Source organism: Pongo abelii, chromosome 5 (assembly GCF_028885655.2).
Source record: "Pongo abelii isolate AG06213 chromosome 5, NHGRI_mPonAbe1-v2.0_pri, whole genome shotgun sequence".
NCBI lineage: Eukaryota > Metazoa > Chordata > Mammalia > Primates > Hominidae > Pongo > Pongo abelii.
In genome coordinates, this window is record NC_071990.2 from 32,618,314 (window position 1) to 32,629,367 (window position 11,054).

The 11,054-nt window shown below is 41.6% G+C and overlaps 1 long non-coding RNA gene across 9 annotated transcripts in view; it reads left to right on the plus strand.

Moving 5' to 3' along the window:
• The window catches only part of LOC129059915 (uncharacterized), a 185,799-nt gene that overhangs the window by 157,946 nt on the left and 16,799 nt on the right, over positions 1-11,054 (plus strand). For 3 of the 9 annotated variants that reach the window (XR_010140476.1, XR_010140480.1, XR_010140475.1), the window contains 2 exons: positions 3,139-4,170; positions 5,423-10,742. This is a non-coding gene — a long non-coding RNA (uncharacterized LOC129059915). The remainder of the gene's footprint in view (positions 1-3,138; positions 4,171-5,422; positions 10,743-11,054) is intronic. The other 6 variants (XR_010140477.1, XR_010140472.1, XR_010140479.1 and 3 more) reach the window with 6 other exon arrangements.

Here is an 11,054-nt window from a genome sequence, read left to right on the forward strand (position 1 = left end):
CTTTTCCTTTTCTCCTTCAGTTTTCCTTCCCATTCCCTAATATTTCAGACCTAAACCATTAGGTGGACGTTAGAGTCCAAGTAAGACAGGAGAGCCTTGGAGGAAGGCTGGCCAGCACAGTGTGCGAGGCCTTGAGTGGAGTGAAAAAGGCACGTGTGAGGTGGGGAGGCAGCACTTAAGAGAACTGCAGCGGCATAAATGGTAGCATATTCACACAATGTAATAATATACAGCAATAAAAATAAAGTATAGACACACACAACATGGTGAAATCTCAAAACCCATTTTATTTAGCCAAAGAAGCTAAATACAAAAGCATATATGCTGTATGATTCCTTTTTGTTGTTTTCAAAGTTTTAGGATATGCAAGATTAAGCAGCCAGGCGCGGTGGCTCACGCCTGTAATCCCAGCACTTTGGGAGTCCAAGGCGGGTGGATCACGAGGTCAGGAGATCGAGACCATCCTGGCTAACACGGTGAAACCCCATCTCTACTAAAAACACAAAAAATTAGCCAGGCGTGGTGGCGGGCGCCTGTAGTCCCAGCGACTCGGGAGGCTGAGGTAGGAGAATGGCGTGAACCCAGGAGGCAGAACTTGCAGTGAACTGAGAGCGCACCACTGCACTCCAGCCTGGGTGACAGAGCGAGACTCTGTCTAAAAAAACAAAACAAAACAAAACAAGATTAAGCTATCATGCTTTATATCAGAATAGTTTTTCCTGGGATGGATTGACTGACAATGAACATGAGGGGAAGTTTCAAGAGAGGGAAATGTTCCATATTTTGATCAAGGTAGTGGTTACATTAGCATAAGCATTTGTGAAACCCCTTTGAAATGTACATTTCAAATAATGCATTTCATTTTATGCAAATTATATCCAAATAAATCTGAATTCTTAACAGGTGGAATGTACCTCCCTGGGTCTAGAGAATATTTATTTAGAACTCTAGGTTTCCCTTTGGCCAAACTGTTAGTGGCTCAATATTAATATTTATGCAATTGTTACTTGTGTCTCTGATTATCTGTAAACCTTTGTGACATGAAGAAACAAGACTTAAACTTGGGAAGAATGTGAAACAGAAAGACAATTCCTTTTGAGCACATTTTATTCTGGCACTGTACAACTGTGTTATAATTTCTATTCTACTGTTGAAGCCCTAAGGTTCTTGAAGCACAGAGCCCTGCATTTCTGAGCTGTGATTTCCCCTGCACAGCTCTGCACATGCTCTCCATTGGTGAACATGATGTGGTCGGAGAAGTGTGCTTCTTTTGGTTTTATTTTTAAGTCAGTTAACTTTGTGAATTGAACATTGGGATGATCCGCAGACCTGGATATCATACAGGAAGATGATTCCTGCTTCCTGAATAGTGTGGTTTCAGCCCTTTGCAGGTGGGAGAAGGGAGATACACTGGGTATTGTCAACAAAAGCACACGTTAGAATTCCTATCATTCTGTAGCTCAGTCCAGTCCAAAGTCTCCTGGGGTGATTTTTATTACTTCCACTTTCAAAGTAACTGTAGAGAGCTGGGGGCAGGCTGTAATTTTCTCCTTAGATTTACTCTAGAACAGGCATTCAAAAGCCAGTGCATCTTGGCTTGACCTTCTAGGAGGTGCAAGGTCTGTTTGGTCTATTGGCTGGCCTTGCTTCCTAGCCTTTGATCTGCTCTATTTTGCTCAGGACCAGTTTCACTCACATTCATTTCCTTTGCTTAAGACTTGGCAGCTCCCTCAGGCAATTCTGAGAATACGGATTTTCTTCCTGATTGCTTTCTGTTCCACATCCCCAGAAATGTGTCCTTCCTGACAGGTCAAGGTCTGGTAGTAAACATTAGCTGTGTTATATTTTTTTAGCCAAAAAGAGATGTAGCTGAGCTTCTTTATATATTTCCTACATTTGAAGAACTGGAGTAGGACTCAGTGAGACATAAGAAGATCCATACCAAGTGATATTAGGTTAAAAAACAGCAAAATAACATATAGCCTTAGAAGTCAGAATGGTCATTATTCTTGAAGACCATCTTCAAGAATTCTGGTAATGCTATGCTTGATAAAGGTGTTGGCTGCCTAGATCCACTTGTAAACCTGGCTTCTGGTGAATTAAAAAAGAAGGGAGGAAGTAGAAAGGGAAAAGAAAAGGGTGAGTGTAAAAAAAAAATAGAATACTTGACTTTTTCATGGACTACCTTTACCTGGATACCTTCATCTTTTAGATAATCTCTACTCAGAGGAATTAAGAAAATTTGAAAAAAAAAAAGTACAAAAGGATATTGTTTAAGGAACTACCGGAAGTCTTATTATAAGCTCAGAAAGATCATTTTCCTTGAGATTCCAATGAATGAAGTAGACTGAGAGATATAGATAGATATATAAATGTTTTTCTGAAAGAACTCAACATTGGCAAATTTTACTCTGCCCATTTTCTATTTTCTCCTTTCTTCTTGGGGAGAGAATGTGTGGCAGGCCCTGGTACAAGTCTTTTTTTTTTTTTTTTTGAGACCGAGTTTCACTCTTGTTGCCCAGGCTGGAGTGCAATGTCATGATTGCGGCTCACTGCAACCTCCACCTCCCAGGTTCACGCGATTCTCCTGCCTCAGCCTCTTGTGTAGCTGGGATTACAGGTGCCCGCCACCACGCCCAGTTAATTTTTTTGTATTTTTAGTATTTTTGTATTTTGTATTTTTAGTAGGGTTTCACCATGTTGGCCAGGTTGTTCTCAAATTCCTGACCTCAAGTGATCCACCCACCTTGGCCTCCCAAAGTGCTGGGATTACAGGAGTGAGACACTGTGCCCGACCTTGGTGCAAGTCTTAGTGTAAGTTTTAGTATCAGTTTCAAGTCTGCTAAGGTTTTTAAACCCCAGATACACATTTCTCTCATGGAAGAAAGAAAGAAACCCTGTCTTCCCACCAAAAACAGTGTGCTCCTTCCATCTCCCTGCACTGGCACTGCTGTGTAATATTAGAGATTTCCGGATGAAGAGGCTAAGTCTCAGATGAATGATGTTTCTCTCAAGGCCTGAGTTCTAGTCCTCACATTCATATGGTAAGTCCAGAAAATGAAGGAATCAAGCTGACATGCACAAACTAGGGTTTGTTTGTTTGTTTGTTTTTTGTTGTTGTTTGTTTGTTTTTGCCAGCCTGAGGTGCAATGGAAAGATGCAAAGGGAGGGAACATACCATCTCTCTCTGAGGACAAGACCTATGATGATGATGCATTGTTCCAGATAGATGTATCCCTCATAGTGTGAGACAGCTCGAAGGGAAAAGTGTCCTGCTCCATGAAGAACCCCTTCTTTGGACAAGAGCAAATGGAAACCACTTCTATCTGAGGTTAGAGTTGCTCATTTTGGGGACAGGAGGAGAATAAGAAGGGAATGTTTGGGACCTGGGATGGGATAGGCTTGTTGGTGCATGTTGTTGATGAGGTTTTGGGGCCTGTGTCAGATCCCTACTTCTCTCCTTGAGAGGCAGCATTTGCTGTGACTTTCCCCATCCTTGTGATTTACATGAGTGCTGTTGTGTTTTTGGCCTGGAAAGAAAAACAGAAAAAAAGAGGAGAGCATGGAAAGCCAAGAAGAAAAAGAGAAAGGAAGGCCAAAGGTAAATCTATGACTCAGCCACGGTGGGGCTTGTGAATTCGTGGGTTTGTAAGCATGGCTATGGAGATAGGTGGCACCTGTTGGAACATAGAGACAGGTGTAGGATTGTATTAGAACTCCAAGACCTCAACAAGTCATGCAGTCTGGGGCCCCCATGAGAAAAAATATTAGAATCCAATATAGAGAGAAAACTCATTGGTATAAACATGAAGTAAGAAAAATATAGTAATCCTCAGTTAAGGTAAATTCCTTGATCTACTTATAGAAAAGTGACATTCAGGATTTGAGCTTGTAACATAAACAAGAAAATAAACTTTGGACATTATTTGTCTGTAAAATCTGTTTTGTCATTTTCTCTTTCCCCTCGTCCTCCACATCTTCCTCCTCCTCCTTCTTCTTTTTCCTCTTGCTCTTCTTCTTCTTGTTTAGAACCACTCAGGAAGGAGTTTAGTAAATTCTCTGTTTCCTTTGCGTTATAGAGGAGGTTGAGTCCTTACTCCATGCTGTGTACTTGGCATCTCACAGGCTGTTCTTCCCTTTCAGTAAGAAGAAAGGAATTGTATCAGCAAGGTGAGTTACACTGAAGTGATGGTTGGGTCAACCATCTCATCTGCCCCTCTGTTCTGTTGCCTTCTCTCACCTTGTTGGTGAGGGAGAGATCCCTACACTAAATAGTGTAAGATGGTCAAACCCATGACACCCAACACTGGACAGATGAGATGGACAGCAGTCGATCAGTCACATAAACTTGGACCTCAGGGAGGAGGACACTGCTTGCCATGCAGGACCTCACGGGGTTGCACTTGGGAGCAGAGTGGACCAGCAAGGGCTCTAGGAGGCAGGCTTTGTAGTAACAAGAGGGTGAGGTGTCCCTTGTTTTCCAAGGAAATATTGATTGGCTTGCTTGAATAATGTTGCAGGCAGACAGGAAGATGAGGCCTTGTAGACTGAGAACCAGGCGGGGTTTAGCTGGCTTGATGAATAGGGGAATTAGCTGGGTGGGAAATTTTCCCACTTGGTGGGGGCATATCTGGTGAGAGCAGGTGAACTCATGGTTATGCGTTTGGATCTATGTGAGGGTCGAAAGTGTCAAGCCAGCACATAAACGTCTTGGCTTTACAACACACCCCACGATTCAAGCCTATCCTCCTCTTCTCCCAAAAGGACCTCATGTTTCATTGCTGATGTGTTGGTGGAATGTGGAAAATGTGGAAAGTAGAAAAGGAGATGTAAAAAAGACAAATACCCTGAACTGTTCTTATGAAATGATAAACCTAGAAATATAGCACTGTCATAAACCTTCAAGTTTCATGTGCTCTCAGTAATTTCATACTCTGAAGTGAAAGTTTTGTGAATGAGATAATGTAATTCATTTGTTTTATTTTAGACTGGAGAAAAGCAAAGCTATATGCTAGTGAGTAACTCTAATGTTGTCTTGTGGCTTCGACTGCCCCAGGATTTAATGAGGCATTTCCTGGGCATTTTCCAGAGACGCGCCATCTTCTGGAAATTTTATTTTGAAGCTAGGAGTCCAGAAAGATACAGGGAGGAGGGAGGAGAGTATCCCAGTAGTACATAAGACATGTTCTTGGCATTATTTCCCGTGTGATTTTTTGTTGTTGTTTATTTTATTTTGTTTTGTTTTGTTGTTGTTGTTGTTTTGAGATGGAGTCTTGCACTGTTGCCTGGGCTGGAGTGCAGTGGCACAATCTCGACTCACTGCAACCTCCGCCTCCTGGGTTCAAGCAATTCTCCTGCCTCAGCCTCCCGAGTAGCTGGGATTACAGGCTCCCATGCCTGGCTAATGTCTTTGTATTTTTAGTAGAGACGAGATTTCACCATGTTGGCCAAGCTGGTCTCAAACTCCTGACCTTGTGATCCGCCCGCCTCGGTCTCCCAAAGTGCTGGGATTACAGGCGTGAGCCACAGCGCCCAGCCTGTTGTTTTTGTTTTTGACTGAAGAAAGGTTTGAAGCAGGTGAGTGACCTTATTATTTTGTCCCACAGAATCTCCTCCATACAAATGGGAAACTTTTGCATTTGTTTATTGGTTATTCATTCCATGGTTTTCACTCTCTGTCTATGTTTCATGCTGGAATGTTAGCAGATTTTTTATGTTCTGAGACCATTCATTCATTCATTCAGCATAAATATATACAACCATTTATTCAATGTCAAATAAGTAAAGCAGATCAGATTTCTGGCTTTATGAGAAAGTACATGATACAAATTGTGATGAATGTTATGAAGGAATAAGAGATTTCCAAGAGACAAAATAGTGCATTCAAAGAATTCCTCCAGTAAGGTGATATTTAAGCTGAGACTTGAGCAACCTGGTGGATGTTTTCATGTGAATAGCGTTGAAAGATAATTTGCTCAGAAGGAAGTCTATTGTTTAACCAGCCTGAGATGGAGAAGACCTTGTTGCATCTCAGCGAAGTGGAAAATAGCCCCTGACCATCTTAAAGTCTTTCTAGAATTGTGGGCTATCAATTTCCAATGCATGTCGCTTTACTCTAAATAGCCCTGCACCTACAAACATTTCCTAATTAATTTAATCCTCCCCAAATTCAAACATATTCTAATTTACAAATACAAATTCTTATGAGAAAAATTTTAATTACTGAGGATGTTTGGTTTGAAAAGAAGATTAGTTACTACCAGTATTAGTACTATTGCTGCTATCACCTCTGCTATTAGTGTCACTATAAATATCGGAAGCGAAAATGAACCAAGTGTTCATCACAGAGAAGTCATAGTATTAAGTTCGCTATACGCTATCTCATTTATTTCTCACAAGAGTCCTGTGCTGAATGCCATAATTATTTGCATTATTATGAGAGTTAGGTGTGCCTGAAAGAAGCAAGGTAACATCACCAAGATCAGAGCTACTAAGGAGAGAGCAATTATCAAGATTCAGATCTTTTTGACTACAAGGCCTGGGATTTCAATCACCAGAAATATAATAAAGGTGTATGAGAAGTGGATGGTCCAGTTATTACATAAACCCACAGAAAATGAAAATGAAGAGGCTTAAATGAAAGTGGACACACCATGACTGGAGATACTATAGGACTTAATTTTAAGAACAAGCAATAAAGTAACAGGCGTTTGAAGAATAGGGAGGACCCCATCCTGAAAACCTTACCCTGGAAGACTTTCAGGTGTGACAGCCATCCTGGCTAGACAGTCCTAGCCTTGCTGGAATAGATGGTTACTGAAGATCTTGCCCAACCCTAGCCTTCTAGGACTTACACATCATGTGTCTCCTAGGATGGAACACAGTTTTACCTAACCTTCCACTTTTCTCCCTCTTGTTTTTCTCCATTCTGCCTTCCCAGTATTTGCAACTTTCTTCCTTTTTTTTTTTTCCCCAACTATACATGCAATGGCTGTTTCTCTGGATCCAGATGCAGCTCATCCCAACCTCATCCAATCTGAGGGTAGAAGATACACTTCTTCAACAGAGAATGTTCCCCAGAACCGTGATGCCCCCACACACCAAGGACAAGGGGAATCCGAAACCATCTTCAGTGTTCTGGGTTTACCACAGGGGAGACAGACATTACTGGGAGGTAGAAGTTAATAATGGGGACAGAAGTTGGACCAGGAATGAGATGAGCGCTGGGTGTTTGTTCAGCACAATGAAGAGAGGGTGGTGGTTTGTGGAGAGTCCAGAGAAGAATTCCTGCATGGTGACACGTGAAGAAGGACGGGTCATGGCTCTCACTTCCTGCCTAGAGACTCTGTCAGGAGCCTCCCTGTCCCCCCATAGGACGGAAGTTTTCCAGGACACCAAGGCTGGAGATGTGTCTTTTCACAACAAGGTCGATTAGTCCCATATCTATTCTCTTACTGGAATCACCTTCTGTGGGATTTTCCATCCTTATTCTAGCCTTCAGGGTGCTGGCACATCTGTGTCCTTCTGCTTAGATCATCATGAAAATTGTCCTGATTCTTTTCCAGTTACCTCTGTAACTTCTTTAACGAGTTGTGATAGAGATGTTGCCCAGGTAGCTAATGTTCTATTAGCATAATAAGCAGCGAAGTGTTGGCACCTCTGCTGTCTCCACTGGAGCGTCTTCTGGGTACATTCACCAGGAAAGCTGTCCTTGGATGGTCAGTTTCACTAGGTGTGATTTCAGCCTCTATTAAAGAAGGAGAGGCAGAAAGTGAAGTGAGAGAACTGGAAAATGTCCAGGGAGATTTCCTCCAGTGCTGCTATTGGGGAAATACAGTCTCTTTGTGGGCAGCAACAATTTCTCACAAGAAAACTCCAAACAAGTGCGTGGGATTCTCATCTGTTTTCATGCTGAGTGTGTGTTGAAGTATATAATTTTAAAGCTACATTTACGGGGAAATCTCTTCTTACTATTTTTGTTATCAAACATGGAGGAGGGGAGGCGTTTGAAGGGAAGTATTGCGGTAGAGTGAATTCTCACTACATTACCACTGTTGGAGATGCACAGGAATCTGTTCAAGTCCTTTAATAGCTCAGCGTGTTTGCTCTTCAGGCTCTAGGGTACCATCAACTGCTAATCTTGGACTTTGACAAGGGACGGAGAAGGCTCATGAATAATTGTAAATCATTGGAGGAGGAGCCCAAGCCTTCTGGAAGGAAAGAGCCCTTTTCTTTAATAAGTTCTCACTGGTCAGCAAGTCCAGAATTGTGTCCTATGTGAGAATGTGAATGAAAGAGGAGTCAATGTTGCAGTTTATACTTTAGGAGAGAAAGCAGTAAAGTAGAAATAAAGAAACATCTGTAGCCAGAGTCATTGCTAACATGAACATTCTTTCTCTTCCTGACCTGTTCTACCCGCTGCTGAGGGTTTCCCTTGTCCTTGCTGCATCTGAGACTTCTCCAGCTGTTTATCGTCAAGTTGTCTTCAAGGATATAGAATATGAGCTTCTCCTGTTTTTTGTTTGTGTGTGTGTGTGTGTGTGTGTGTGTGTGTGTGTGTTTTGACGAGTCTCACTCTGTCACCAGGCTGGAGTGCTGTGGCACCATCTTGGCTCATTGCAACCTGTGCCTCCCAGGTTCAAGCGATTCTCCTGCCTCAGCCTCCTGAGTAGCTGGGACTATAGGCATGTACCACCACGCCCAGCTAATTTTTGTATTTTTTTTTAATACTTTAAGTTCTAGGGTACATGTGCACAACGTGCAGGTTTGTTACACATGTATATATGTGCCATGTTGGTTTGCTGCACCCATCAACTCATCATTTACATTAGGTATTTCTCCTAATGCTTTCCCTCCCCACTCCCCCAACCCCACGACAGACCCTGGTGTGTGATGTTCCCCGCCCTGTGTCCAGGTATTCTCATTGTTCAATTCCCACGCAGCCATAAAAAAGGATGAGTTCATGTCCTTTGTAGGGACATGGATGAAGCTGGAAACCATAATTTTTGTATTTTTAGTAAAAGAGATGGGGTTTCACCGTGTTGGCCCGGATGGTCTCCATCTCTTTACCTTGTGATCCGCCCACCTTGTCCTCTGAAAGTGTTGGGATTACAGGCGTGAGCCACCGCACCCAGCCAAGCTTCTCCTGTTAAATGAACCCTTTCTTCCTGATGATGGAAGAGATCCTCTTAGTTTTTTTTCTACAGTATTTGCAGATCTGTAAACCACAAGTCCCTCTAACAACCTCTCCTGCAGATGTATCTCCTCAGTGAAATTTCCCATCACACACTAAGTGGCAAAGCCAATATTCGAAGCCAGGAAGAATTAACCCACAGCCTAGTCCTAATTTCACTGACCTTAAAAGGGAGGCTTACATATTTCATCAAGAAATAATCAAGGCAGGACAGAGGTAAATAAATGGTGATAAAATATTAATAGTTATAATCAAATGGACATGGTAGATGAGAAGGGATTTCTGGACATGCAAGCCCTAAACATGGGGGTAACAACAAAACAGGAACAAATGGGGTGGAACTGTGGTATAGAAAAAGAAGGGTAACAGGTTCAGACTTAGATATTTTACTTTTTTATACACTTAGGACATTCAGCATGAGGTTCAAGACGAGTTTTTACTATCTCTTCTTCAGAGTCTAAATTCATATTTTTTCTACAACAAGATTCTTAACTTGTCACTTCTTTACTCATTTTAATGGGTGTTTGTCCTTCTAAGCTTAGAGATTGGGGAGCAGTGCCTGGAGGTGGACATGGTAGAAAACGTGAAGGTGGATGGTCTGTTGGACTCAGAGCTTTAGACCTGTCAGGGATAACAGTGTCCATCTTATTTTCATTTGCAGCTCTGAGTAAATCAATAAGTAGTGCAGGGGTCCCCAAGTGGCCTATCCTTTCTGGAAAAGTGAATTCACCACCTGGCTACATCAATTAATTCTTTATTGCTGCACTACTCTGGCACTCCCATTTTTAGTAAAGTTTATGAAGGTATAAAAAGACATTCTGAAAACAAAGTGACTCCACTGCAAAAAAGAAAGACCTGAGGGCAAGAATTATGTCTTATTAAGGATTGTATCTCTAGGCCTTAGCATAGTACATTCAACAGGTAAGATATTCAATAAATATCACTTTATGAGACGATTCATGCATTTTACAAATGTTTATTGATCAATCCATATATGTCATTTTTATAGGTTGTGGGGCTAGACAAAAAAGAAAAAAATCACTGTCCTCATGGAAGTTAAATTGTACTGACAAAGGAGGAAAATGTCAGGGAGTTAACAGTTTAGTCTCTGTGGCTTCCTCCTGTCCTCTCCCTGAAACTGAGATCCAGCCAATCTGCACATCTATTCTGAGAGTGGCCCTGCTTTAATGACTAAACCCAGCTGTCTATACGCTAGGAGGGGAGGGAACTGCATCCTGAGGCACCAACCCAATTACCCACTCATCAGCCACAGGGACTTCCAGTGACTGGGGCATCATCCTCACGTCCCCAACCCCTCTCCTTCCTGTGGCTTTTCTAACTGGAACTGGAACTCAGAAAGTAAACTAATCACCAATTTGGGAAGCTATAGGAAAGCATGTTTTCTAATATACAGTGAGAGAATGTGACTGATAAAAACCAGTTTTCGTGAGACTTTCCCCCTGGAAAGTGAATATATTTATTCATAGGGCCTTCACCAGCACAGACTAACAAGCAAAGAGCTACACTGACGAGGAAGGAAGACTCAAAAGTAAGTGAAAAATAATAGTTAACCTTTAGATGTTGTGCAATAAATTATTTTTAATTACATTAAATCAAAATAGTGTTAAAATATTTTCAGGTAAACCTAGTATATTCACTAATAAATTTAAGTCTTCATAAATATAAAGATAGATCAATATAAATGTAAAAATCATTTGTTAAACTCCAGAGATTATATAAACAAAAAGTGAACCTAATGTAAACTGTGGTCTTTAGTTGAAAATAATGTGTCACTATTCTTTCATGGGTTGTAACAAATGTTCCACACTAATGTAAGATGTTAATAATAGCAGAAATAGGG